This window comes from Pipistrellus kuhlii, unplaced genomic scaffold (genome assembly GCF_014108245.1).
Source record: "Pipistrellus kuhlii isolate mPipKuh1 unplaced genomic scaffold, mPipKuh1.p scaffold_m20_p_6, whole genome shotgun sequence".
NCBI lineage: Eukaryota > Metazoa > Chordata > Mammalia > Chiroptera > Vespertilionidae > Pipistrellus > Pipistrellus kuhlii.
The window spans coordinates 73570699-73584303 of record NW_023425562.1 but is presented as its reverse complement, the minus strand read 5'-3'; the positions used below and the strand labels follow the sequence as shown (position 1 = coordinate 73584303).

The 13605-nt window shown below is 42.6% G+C and overlaps 1 pseudogene; it reads right to left on the bottom strand.

Annotated features, from left to right (window-relative positions):
* Positions 1–9659: 9659 nt before the first annotated feature.
* LOC118707593 lies at positions 9660–11438 on the bottom strand (annotated as a pseudogene).
* Positions 11439–13605: the final 2167 nt, after the last annotated feature.

The window sequence follows — 13605 nt, the reverse complement described above, 5'->3', positions numbered from 1 at the left end:
TATTTTAAGACATTTTAAAACTACAACCACAGAAGCAAAAGGAAATAATTTAGCCAATGCTGCAGCTAGGCAGGTGGCATTAAACAGTCAAATTATCCAGACCCAAGAATGCTCCTTGTTTTCTAGTAAATCAATAAAAGATTATCTTTTGCAGTTCCAATACATAACTGCAGAAGAAGGAAAGAGAATATGGCAACAAAAAGAAGGAACCTTTGATCCAGAAATGGTACAAATCAGAAGCCAATCTATAGGGAATTAATGAGCTATACGTTAATATGTACATGTGCTAACACATTGGGGTCCTAAAAATATGATTTCATGAAATACACAATATTACTGTAAACCTTCTGCTATAGCTCATACAGTGTACAGCAGATGTTCTAAGGCCCTGGAAATATAACCCTGGAAAATCACTGCATGTATCCCAAGGCCATTTCCCACATCCTTTGGATTCATTTGAAGTGTGGTAATTAGATTTTATCCAACGCCACCATCTAAAGAATACAAATATGTGTTAATTATGATTTGTATATTTTTTTTTTTTCACTGGGATGAGGCATTTGCTTGTAGGACAGCAATAGCCTTAACAGTAGGTAAGTTACTATTTGCAAAAATTATTCCCAGTTGGGGAATTTCCTCTGGGTTAGTGATTGAGGAATTCATTTCACTGAGAAAATAATTCAATCCATTTGCAATACTTGGCCTACTCTACAGTACTTTCCTTGTGCCTGTCACCCCAGTTGTCTGGATCATGAAAATGGTACAATTAAAACTAAACTAGGCCAAAAGCTTTTCTTATGGTGCTCCTCAGCCTGAAATTTACTTCTTTTAGTAAACAGATATCTTAACTCCTCATTAAATAGTCACGGGTCATCCTATGCATCTGGATGAAGGGACATATAAAATCAGCCTTACTACAATAGAAGAAGACATTTTGCATTATTATCAAGAATTTATTAACCAGATTATAGGAACTGATAAATTAGTGACATTCATTTCACAAGTGTGCTTCAGGGAGATGAAGTCTTCAAAGACCATGACTTACAACCAGAAGATTTTGCCCATTGGAAAGGACATTGATTAGACTCTTTCCCTTTACTGGATGGGACCTTATCAGGTCCCAAACTTCAAATGGACATCTACCCCAGTCTCTGATTCTTGCCTCCATCTATAGTGAAGATCAAAGACTTCTTGAGGATGAGAAGTTGCTGATATCAGAGAAAAGCATCTTTCTCAAAACAATGACAAGGCCTGTATACCTACAAATTGATGTTGAACTTTATTAATTTGATGATCTATACCTGTCTGTTAATATGTCATAATAATAATTATACTTGTTCTTTGGGCTTTTCTCAAACCTTGTGTACATAATCCAACTGTTAATAATTGCTAAAGGTGTATAAAATTACATTTCTATTGTCAATAATGCTCTTTTTATGGTTTCTCTTTTTTATTTATTTATTTTATTTTACTTTAAAAAAATATATTTTATTGATTTTTTACAGAGAGGAAGGGAGAGGGATAGAGAGCTAGAAACATCGATGAGAGAGAGACATCGACCAGCTGCCTCCTGCACACCCCCTACTGGGTATGTGCCCACAACCAAGGTACATGCCCTTGACTGGAATCGAACCTGGGACCCTTGAGTCTGTAGGCTGACAATCTATGCACTGAGACAAACCAGCCAGGGCCAGAGTAATTTTCTTAATGAAGGTCCTTAGACTTGACTGCCTCCCATATACCTGCTCTTCACTTTTGAGAAAAATTTGGCCTTGACTTCTATCCAAGATCACAGTGTGTCCCTTCCCCAGTGGTTGATTATTCAGGAAGGACAGAGAGTCCCAATCAAGATGAACACAAAGAAATCAACACCAGGAAATATCATAATTAAAATGGCTAACATTAAAGACAAAGACAGGATCTAAAGGGCTGTAAGAGAAAGACAGTCAGTTACTTATAAGGAAGCCCCCATAAGACTGTCAGCTGATTTCTTAACAGAAACCTTACAGGTCGGAAGGGAATGGAATAAGTATTTAAAATAATGAAAAGCAAGGATCTGAAACCAAGACTACTTTATCCAGCAAGGTTATCATTCAAAATTGAAGATAAAATAGAGAACATCTCAGAATTTTTAAGAAGGCTAATGGAATTTATTACCACCAAACCAGCATTGCAGGAAAAGCTAATGGGAATGTTATAAGGAGAAGAAATGGAAAGAGAGAGGAACATAGGACTAAAGAATAAAAATGCCAATAAATAAGTGCCTATCCTATCTAATAAAAGGGCAATATGCAAATTGACCATCACTCCAACACACAAATGGCTGCCCCCATATGGACACAAGATGGCCACCACAAGATGGCCAGCAGGGGAGGGGAGTTGTGGCAATCAGGCCTGTAGGGGAAGGTAGTTGGGAGGGACAAGGCCTGCAAGGGAGGGCAGTTGGGGGTGACCAGGCTGGCAGGGGAGAGAAGTTGGGGGCAACCAGGCCTTCAAGGGAGGACAGTTAGGGGTGACTGGGCCATCAGGGGAGGGTAGTTAGGGGTGACCAGGTAAGCAGGGGAGGGCAGTTAGGGGCAATTGGGCTGGCAATGGAGCAGCTAGGCATTGATTAGACTGGCAGGGAGTGGTTAGGGGGTGATCAGGTTGGCAGGCAGAAGCAGTTAGGGGCAATCAGGCAGGTAGGCAGGTGAGCAGTTGGGAGCCAGCAGTCCTGGATTGTGAGTTGGACATCCCTCAAGGGGTTCCAGATTGGAGAGGGTGTAGGCTGGGGTGAGGGACAACCCCCCTCCCCCATGTATGAATTTCGTACACCGGGCCTCTATAGTTAATAATAACCTTAAATGTAAATGGATTAAACGTTCCAACCAAAAGGCATAGAGTACCTGGATACAAAAGCATGATCCATATATATACTGTCTACAAGTGCCCCACCTCAGAATAAAATATTCACACAGGATGAAAGTGAAGGGATGGAAAAAAATATTTCATGTAAATGGAAATGAGGAAAAAAAAAGCTGGAGTATTAATATTTATATCTGAAAAAATACTCAAAACAAAGGCCATAAAAGAGACAAAAAAGGTTGCTACATAATACTAAATGGGTTGGTTAAACGAGAGGATATAACCCTTGTGAACATATCTTCACCTAAATAGGAGCACAGAAATCTATTTAAAAATTCTCGAAGGAATTTAAAAGAAGAGTGACAGCAATATAGTCATAGTGGTGGAATTTTACACCTCACTGACATCATTGGATTGATCGTCCAGACAAGGAAAAGAGTGATCTTAAACCACACAATAGTTAGATGGATTTAATTGATTTACAGAGCATTTAATCCCAGAGCTGCAAAATATACATTCTTCTCAAATGTCTATGGAACATTTTCAAAAATAGACCACAGGTTAGGAGACAAAATAAATCTTAACAAAGTTCAAGAAAATTGAAATCATGTCAAACATCTTAAGATCACAATGGCATGAAACTAGAAACCAACTACAATAAAAATACTCAAAAACATTCAAACACACAGAGGCTAAATATCATATTATTGAACAGTGCATGAGTTACCATTGAGATAAAAAAGAAATAAAAAACTTGCTGGAAACAAATGAAAAAGAACACACATGAGCCCCAAATCTGTGGCACACAGTGGTATCACTCAAGAAGGGAAAGTTGATGGCACTGCAGGCATACTTCCAGAAGCAAGAAAAATCTCAAATAAATGATCTTACTCTACAACGAAAAGAATAAAAAAGAGAACAAGAAAAACCCAGAGTAAGCAGAAGGAGGGAAATAATAAAGATCAGAATGGAAATAAATGAATTAGAGACTAAAAATAAATAAATAAATAAAAAATATAACAGATTAAAATAATAATAAAAAAACAAGAACAAAAACTGGGAAGAACCAAGATGGCAGTGTAGGTAAATGTCAGTATTCACCGCATCTCACAACTATTATATATCAAAATTTTAACTAAAATACAGAACAAACATTTAGAATCGCCTGAGATCTGGCTGAATGGAAGTCCTACAACTAGGGAAGTAAATAAGAAAGTACATGAGACTTGGTAGAAGGGGCAGAGGCACAGAATGGGTTGGTCTGGTACCCACATGTGGCATCTTATTGTTGTCTTTTTTTTTTTTTAATATGGAGAAATATCGTGATTGTGGAGACCTCCCATGAGGAGCAAGGGGTCCTAGCCCCACACCAGATCCCCAGCCTAGGGTTCCAGGGTTGGGAAGAGAAGTCCCCGTAACTTCAGAATGTCAAAACCAGTGGGGATTGTGGCTGGTTGACCCAGATGCTGATGGAGACCCAGGCACATGGACTTACTCAGACTCGGTTCCTCTGGGCTCCAGGGCTGGGGCGGTGGCTGGAGAGAAACTTGAGACAATTGGATTGTCTGGCATCAGGGCAAGAACTCAGGGGGTGGCTTTCTCCCAGACAGGGGTGCTCGCAGGGGTCATTGTTTCTATGCTGGGACTGCCCCCATCAGAGCCAACGGGCAACCATATCTGAGTTTCCATTAGCTTAGCTCACATTGTTCACTCTGCCCGGTGATTCCCTGAGAATTGCCAGCTAAGTTCTCGGGAGGTTGGGGTCTAGGGATCTGGGATTTTAATAACTTCCAGTTGTTTTGCACAGCTAGCCAGGCCCTGGTGACCAGCTTTTGGGGATCACTGATCAAGCCCAACACTAGTGTATTTCCTTCTATTTCAATGTAAGAAAGTGACCTAGATAGATCTTTCAAGGCAGGCAATAATATTTTTCTTTCATTTTTTGATGAAGTGTAACAAACAAATAGAAATATGTGCAACCCCCCCCCCCCCAAATGTACAAATTAACATAAAACAAAAATCCAGGTAACCCTCACCAAGGTCATGACATGAAACATTGCCAGCATGTTGGAAGTTACCCTCTACCCATGGCTCATCAAAATTCGTGCTTCCACTGCCAGGTCACAGACCCTCAGGGTCCCAGTCCAATGAAGGGTTGTTTTATCGGGGTTTTGCCTAAGTCTTCCCCACCCCCACCTCTCTCGTTCTAGAGCTATCTCCCAGATGTTTCTTGTGGGTAGGCAGTCAGTCCTTCAGGTTGTTGGTAGGGGTGATTCTCCAAGTTTCCAATCTTAGGGACACTGGATTCAAATTCTATCCCTCCCACAAACTGGATTTCTACACAGACTTCCCTAGTTCCTATTTCCTCTGTAAGCAGCAATGTTCAAGTTGGCTTTTAAAAGTACCTGGAAGTACTTTAAGCTTCTGATGCCCAAGCCACACCCCAGACTAATTGCATCAGAATTCCTGGGGTAGGGTGCTGACATCATCATAGTTTAAAGTTTCCCAGATTATTCCAATGTACAAAGTACTGTCTTATCACGATGACCAGTTGAAGTATTTTGCCAGGGTTGCACAGTGTACATGTTTAGTTTTACTTTGATGTAATGTCTTTGAGTCCAGTCATTGCCAGCGTGAAGGTCACAGCACATTTGTTACAGTAATTAACCACTGGGATGGTCCTCCTGGAATAGTTGACTTAAGAGGAAGCAAACTGGCTACGAAGCAGGAAGGGCAGGAAGAAGTGCTAATCTGCTTGGTGTTGTTCCTAAGGAGGTGAAAAGCCAGAGGGCAAGATCCTACTCTGAATAAACCCAGAAGTAGAAAAGGGAAGAAAGCTAGATTGTGGCTGTCCCAGTACAGTATTAACAAACCAGTAAGTACTAAGGAGTTCGGAAAACATATTGGAATAATCAGTTTGCTAACTTCTCTTGCAACAGGGTAAAACTTTCTGGGTAAGAGCCATTAACTGGGTAATCCCGAGTTGTCTAGTCTTCCTGCTCCTGCAGATCCAAACTTCTGCTAGCCGCCTTCTGAATGAACAGACACACCAGTGGCCAATTCCTTCCCTATAGGACATCACTTCACCCAACCACACATCCCTTCATTCCTGAGAATCAAGGAAACCTTTAATGCTTACAGTTATGCATATGTTTATTCAAAAAGGCAGAGCAGAAATAGGACAAAGGGCAATGATCAGTTGCTTTCAAGAAATGGTTTCTGGCTGTAATAAGTGACTCATGCTAACCTTGAAATGTCAGTTTGAGCGTCCCTGGGAACAAGGGACAGCTGAGTTCTCTTTTCAACAGAGATAGCAAACATGATCGTCATGCCCATGGCAAATTACTGCTGAACGTCTTTCCTGCTGAAGACCTTTTCCTTTCCAGTCTGTGTTGAGCTTAAGAATCTTCCTTGTTAGGGCTATTGAGGCCTGTTAGCCTCTTCATGGTCCTCACCTCTACCCCTGCCTGCTTTCTTTTCACCGGGACCAACATAATTCCACGTGACAGTTCTACCTTATGCATGCTGACACTGTCTAGCCCAGTGGTCGCCAACAGGTGGTCCGCAGACCACTGGTGGTTCGTGAGGTCCAAAAGGTTGGTGACCACTGGCCTAGTCTGGCTCCCATGGAATGGTGGGTCATGGGATCCTGTCTTCTAACACAGATATCAGCCAGGCTCTGGCACCTCACTATAGTTGGGAACATCAGATTCTCAGACCAGGAATCTGGACGTTGCACAGAGACTGTTAATTAGTGTGGGATACATCTTACAATGCACATGACAGCTTCTCTCCCACTCCCAACCCCCAACAAAAAAATCATCTGGCCCCAAATGTCAATAGTGTTGAGAGAGAAAGCACAGCTATCAAAGTGTACCTTACCATGACTCACAAAGAAAAAAATGATAGAAACAAGGTATAGGGATCTAAGCTCAGATCATTTAACTCATTTAGCTCGTTCAGACTATCTGCTCCAAGACTGACTCCTTCCACTGACTCTGCTTGTTTACAAATTCTGACCGACCCCTGACAAGGCCATCTGTGACTACATCAGCTCTCATATTCCAAGAGGTCCTTCCATAACTCCACTGTTGTTGTTTTTTTTTTTTTTTTTTTTTTTTTAAATATATTTTATTGATTTTGTACACAGAGGAAGAGAGAGAGATAGAGAGTTGGAAACATCCATGAGAGAGAGTCATCAACTAGCTGCCTCTTGCACACCCCCTAATGGGGATGTGCCTGCAACCAAGGTACATGCCCTTGACCGGAATCGAACCCGGGACCCTTTAGTTTGCAGGCTGACACTCTATCCACTGAGCCAAACCTGTTTCGGCTAACTCCACTGGTGCATTTCTTTGTTGCAGCAACTTCAATAAACATATTATTTTTTTTAAAACTGAGGAATAATGGACATATAACATTACATTAGTGTTAGGTATACAACATAATTATTCAACATTTGTGAGAAGATCACAAATCCAGTTAACGTCCATCACCATATATAGTTACAGATTATTTTTTGTGATAAAGACTAAGATTTATTACCATAGCAACTTTCAAATTTGCAATATAGTATTATTAACCAGTAAGTATGCAGTACACTAGTCTATATACATAAAAGGCTAAGCAACTGTCTGACAGTCAGCTATGATGCACAATGACCACCGGGGGGAAGATGCTCAACACATGAGCTGCTGAGCTGTGGTGACTTGACAGCATTGGTTCTCAGGTGACACATCCCAGACCAGAGAGGAGGGAGCCCGATTCAGGAGTGTGTCACCTGAGAACCGCCCTCTTGCATTCTGGGACTCCTCGGGAGATGTCAGAGAGGCGGTTTCAGCCCAATCCCTGCAGGCCAGGCCCAGGGACCCCACCTGCTGGAGGGACCCAGCACACTCTGCAGATGCCCTTCGAGCCATGGCACCACCCCAGGTGCAGCCAGCTGGATAGGGACTGTGGGAGGCTGGCTCCAGGGCAGGTCTGGCCCATCTCACCCAGTCCTGCCCACTGGCCACCTTCTAATTTCCTTTCAATGTGCACAAATCCATGCACGAGGGCAGTAGTATTATTGTAATATTTTTTTCAGATATGTTCCTGGTTGCTTTTGGTTGGAGGGTTTTAACACTGGGCATGTGATATAAGTAATTCCAATGCAGGGGACTAAGTCCTTTAATTCAGGCATGATCAAAGTGTCTTAGAAATGAAGAAATATTCTGCTTGAGAAATTAGGAATGATTTTCAGTAAAGATACTTGACATAGGTCCTGAACAATAAAAATGGTTTTGGTGAAGTGGAGGCGAAGGAAAGCTTTATCACAGAGAGAAGGAATAATACGGACAAAGGCAGGGAGGCATAGAATTAGAATTAGCAAGCAATTCTGAATGTCTGAAACATGGGATTCAGGGCAGGAAAAATAATCTAGACAGGCAGGAAGGGCCAGATCATGTAGCACTGTTAAAGGTGTCCCTGATATAACAGTTACACTGGCTGTATTTAGCAGGGAATGTAGTAAAATGTGACCAATGCCTGAATTTTAACCTGGGATCCCTACAGACCTGGATGTATAGAACTTTTTACTTCCTTCATGCTAGTTCTTTATCTTTTCTTATGGAACAATTATGCGGGATTCTAGTGCCATCTAGCACTAAGAAAGGTAAAGGCACATTTCCATCAGGAAAGCCTTTGAGTGCAATGGGGAAATTAATTCTTAATATTTAATTTTGTATATGCCGTTTCTAGTGATGATATATAGTAACAGGACTTGGTTTCCTGTGCGTAGAAATCCTCTTCTCTTTCCCTTCATCAAATCCTATTAATTTTTCAGCATTTTTATCTGTCAAATGTTATCACAAGATCATCCTATTCCACTTTAATGCAATTATTACATTTAAAAATTTAGCTCAGCTGGCGCGTGGCTCAGTGGTTGAATACTGACCTATGAACCAGGAGGTCACAGTTTGATTCCAGGTTAGGGCACATGCCTAGGTTGTGGGCTTGAACCCTAATTTGAGGTGTGCAGGAGGCAGCCAATCAATGATTCTCTGTCATCATTGATGTTTCGATCTCTCCCTCTTCCTTCCTCTCTGAAATCAATAAAAATAGAATTGAAAATTTAAATGTATATGGTAAACTGATTAAAGTTGTGTCTCTCTCTCTCTTAAATACCCATAAGTGAACAAGTTTGTCTGTGGTTTGCTCACCATCATCTTCCAGCACTCAGCACTGGCTCATTAAAATAGCATTAATGAACAAACTGATGATTGTGTCATGCTTTTTACACTTTGTTGTTATATACACCCTGCTCTTATCATTCCAAGGGTAACCTTTTGATATGCTAACTAAAAAATTTTAACATCTACTGAAATTGGCCCACATGATCCTCAGGTTCTTTTGCCTGCCACATGAAGCCAAACACAAGACACAGGTACTCCTAGGAGGAAAGTGACTTATTTGGGTGCTGACTTCCTGAGTAGATGGCAGGCTCAGGCCTTAACCATCTTAACATCTCAGTGTAGGCAAAGGGCCTGTATAGAGGGGTCATGGAAAGAGGGAATAAGGGATTTTGGTGAGGTGCAGTTTCACATTCCAGCTCTTGGGTGCTTTGGATACTCTCTTTCATGTGTGTCAGTGTCTGGTGTTTTGTTTTGCTCTTGGCAGATTTTATTTCTCAGGATAGGATGTTGCAGGCCTGGCCAGCTATCAGGATCTGCTATACTCCTGTAGTTGAGCCAGTGAAAAGGGGACTCCTGTTGCCTGTAACATGCTTACATATGAAACTATTAATATTTTAGGCTATAACTTTTTTTTTTAATATCTAGAATATTTTATTGACTTTAGGTGAGCAGGGAACAATTACTTGCATGTATACTTTTTAAGATATCTCACCTGCCGAAACCGGTTTGGCTCAGTGGTAGAGCGTCGGTCTGCGGACTGAAAGGTCCCAGGTTCGATTCTGGTCAAGGGCATGTACATTGGTTGCGGGCACATCCCCGGTAGGGGGTGTGCAGGAGGCAGCTGGTCGATGTATCTCTCTCATCGACGTTTCTAGCTCTCTATCTCTCTCTCTTCCTCTCTGTGAAATATCAATAGAATATATTAAAAAAAAAAAAAAAGATATCTCACCTCCTTGAAAACCAAGACAAACGTTACATTAGGAGGTGGAACTTTCATGCCTTTGCTGCTCTCGGTTGAGAAGATGTCCAGCTCTTTCCTACAATATGTCTCAGGTTTACAGCTCATCAACAAAAGGTGTATGCCCCAAATTCCCACTTGCTGCCACTGACTTCCAGCCAGAAACAAACTTCTTTGCGGCATTTATGACATCAGCGTCTGCTACTGAGTTAATCTGCTGAAGGCCTGCGGAGGGTGGCACATAGGAGCCAGCAACGAGAGCCTGAGATCTGACTTCACCCAGGAAACCTTCAGAAGATTCCACTGACATTAGGTACCCAGCTTCCAGCTTGTTCTTGGCAGCATGGACATCTGTGCTGGAAAGGTTTCCTTGAGCAGTTGCTTTGACTTGGTTGTAGGCAGCCTTGATAACATCTCCAGCAGCTGTAGCCTGCGAGATAGTATAAAATAATCTGAGTAGCTGGCATTAAAAGCAGAAACGTTAAATGGCTGGTGCATCCCCTTGGTAACAGCTTGGTGCAGAGAGCTGGTGGCTGCCCCGCTTGTCATGTGGTCCGGCGCCAAGGACATGCTGGAAAACACTAAATGCATTTGCTTCTGCACTTCCCGTGGCAGCACTCTCTGCTACAAAGGCTGCATGAACAAGACTTTCTCCATTCTGCTCCCGAATTTCACCTCCACAGAATCTGGCCTTTGCACCTGATAAACCAAGCCCACCCCTCGTGTGTAGAAACCATTCAGCAACTTGCTTCAGAACAGGATGACTCACACCAAGTCCAACCAAAGCCATTCTTGCACTTGTAAAATGGTTCTGAACATAGTGATGTTATTCACCTATAATTATGGGATTGAAAAAGTGATTTAGTCAAGGCATTTTGGTAAGCTGCAGCATGCAGATTTTCAATGATATGAGCCTGTGGATTCTGAAGAGTCACAGCTTTGTCAGTCCTCAGCGGAGAGTGAAGTGCAACCACCTCCCAACAGTGAAATTAAGGTGCTGTGTGACATGGAGCAGGAACTCCATTAGAATTTCCATGTCATCCCGCAGGCATTCCACAGTGTAGGCCATGTTTTCCCTTGTGGAAGTCACACTTAATTTACCATCAACGGCTTCAATTCCATGAGTTATCTTAAAAGATGAACTTTTGTAGTCAGACTAGGTACAAGACGAAGGAAATGAGAGGTTCCTCATTGTTAAAGTCCTCGTACCTACTGCCAGCTTTAATGAACAAACCAATTCCTGAGGCAGGAGCATAGTTTTCCAGAGACGCAATCACCAAACCATTTGGTAATTTGGTAAACTCAAGGTCCTGAGGAAGTACAGGCGCTCCTGCAGGGGCAGTCGTGGCTTTCACTTTGGGAGCAACTTTGAGGGAATAAAATCTCGAGAAGGACCCGGCTGTGCTTAGCAGCTCCATGGCTCCAAATTCCTCTGACCCACGGTCACTAGCTGAAAGGCCTGGGCTGAAAGTTTTTTGTTAGTATATTCTTATTTTTAATTCTTGGCTAGTTAGCTAATGAAATGTGAGTTGTTGTTTTAAATATTCTATACCGTGTTACACCACAGCTGAAAGTCTTTTTGTAAGTAAGGTTTTATTGAGCCAAAAGTGCTAGCCAAAAGATAAGTCTTGGGGCAAAGAATCTAAACCAACCGGGTTAGCAGTGGAAGTGGGGTTCTTGGGATACTGACGGAATAGGCATTTCTGGAGGCCCCTGTGGAGGATGAGATATGGTAGAAAGCTTTATTTCTGTGGAATTACATCCCTCTAGAAAGCTAGAAGCAGAGCCAGAGTCTAGTTTCCTTTCCATGCTGAAGCTGGGTCCAGTACACCATCAACCAGTTGTAGTCCACTAAACCATGTGTATAGGGCAGTAGTTGGCAAACTGTGGCGGTTTGCCGCTCTGTTGACTAATGAGTTTGCCGACCACTGGTGTAGGGGTCCACATGGCCATAGGCCACATAGGAGAATACAGGAGGGTGTGCCCCAAGCCACAAGGGTAACAAAGGTCCTGAAAGCTCAGGAGCACAAGAGAATAACAGAGTGAGTTTCTTTGTTCAGGGGATTAAATATCCCAAATCTTGCGTTTGCAGTGGCCACGCCCATTTTGGCCAATTGATACTGTTGTAATTAACCTATCTTACCTAATTATAGACAAACATGTAAATTGACTGTACCGCCTCTATGCCCACAACCAATCAGGAGTGAATATGCAAATTAATATGACAAAGATGGCGAGTTAATTTGCATACACAGGCTGGAAGCAGCCAGATGGGGCTGGATACCTGCTAGGAGGGGGAGAGTGGAACAGAGGGAACTGCAGGAGCGGAGTTCCAGCTGGGAGTGGGGACTTGCAGGATCCTGGGCAGCCGGGAGTGAAGCCAGGAGAAGGAAGGCCTATTCCTTTATTTTTTTAAAAATATATATTTTATTGATATTTTTCAGAGAGGAAGGGAGAAGGATAAAAAATTAGAATTATTGATGAGAGAGAAACATCGATCAGCTGCCTCCTGCACACTGCCTACTGGGGATGTGCCCGCAACCAAGGTATCAATACATGCCCTTGACCAGAATCGAACCTGGGACCCTTGAGTCCTCAGGCAGATGCTCTATCCACTGAGCCAAACCGATTAGGGCGGAAGGCCTATTCTTGCAGGAATATAGTACAACAGGCCTCTAGTTTATTAATAACAGGAAGGGAGAGGCCATTTAGGCAGCCTCACCAGGAAGCTAAAGTTTTACACTCCCCCGGGAACCATCAGTACATTCCCCACAGATCCCTGGGGAAGGGCCTGGACAGGGAGAAGAACAGACACATGGCCAGGAAAGTTGGGGTGACCTTGGGAAGGCACTTGCCTGTCAGTCCCACTTGGAATAAGTCATTGGCCAGAATGGTCACTGCAAGGGTGTGAAATTTGGGATATTTAATCCCCTGAACAAAGGAGTTTGCCCTAAGGCTTTCTCTTATGCTCTTGGCGCCTTGTCCCAGGTTTGATTCCGGTCAGGGGCATGTACATTAGTTGCGGGCACATCCCCGGTAGGGGGTGTGCAAGAGGCAGCTGGTCGATGTTTCTCTCTCATTGACATTTCTAGCTCTCTATCTCTCTCCCTTCCTCTCTGTAAAAAAAATCAATAAAACATATTTAAAAAAAGAGAAAGAAATGTCTGCTCTTGTAGACTGGCTGGGGGTAGCAGTCTGAAAAGCCCTCCCAGAAACAAGTGGGACTCCTGGAGTTAGATGTATGAATGAGAAAAAGGGGCCAAATACTACACCTGACAAGCTCAGGGGAGGCCTGCGTGTCAGTTTTACCAACTAGAGACCTACAGTAACCACACAGGATGGTCTGAAAGGAAAACTTTCTTTTAAAAAAAGTATATTTTACTGATTTTACAGAGAGGAAGGGAGAGAGATAGAGAGTTAGAAACATTGATGAGCCTGCAACCAAGGTACATGCCCTTGACTGGAATAGAAACTGAGACCCTTCAGTCCACAGGCCAATGCTCTACCCACTGAGCCAAACTTAGCAGGGCTGAAATGAAAACTTCTTAACTAAAAGAGGTTCATGGTGGTAGTCATGTCATAAGGCAATATTTTTCTCTTACAAAGGTCAATCTTCACCTTAACTGCCTA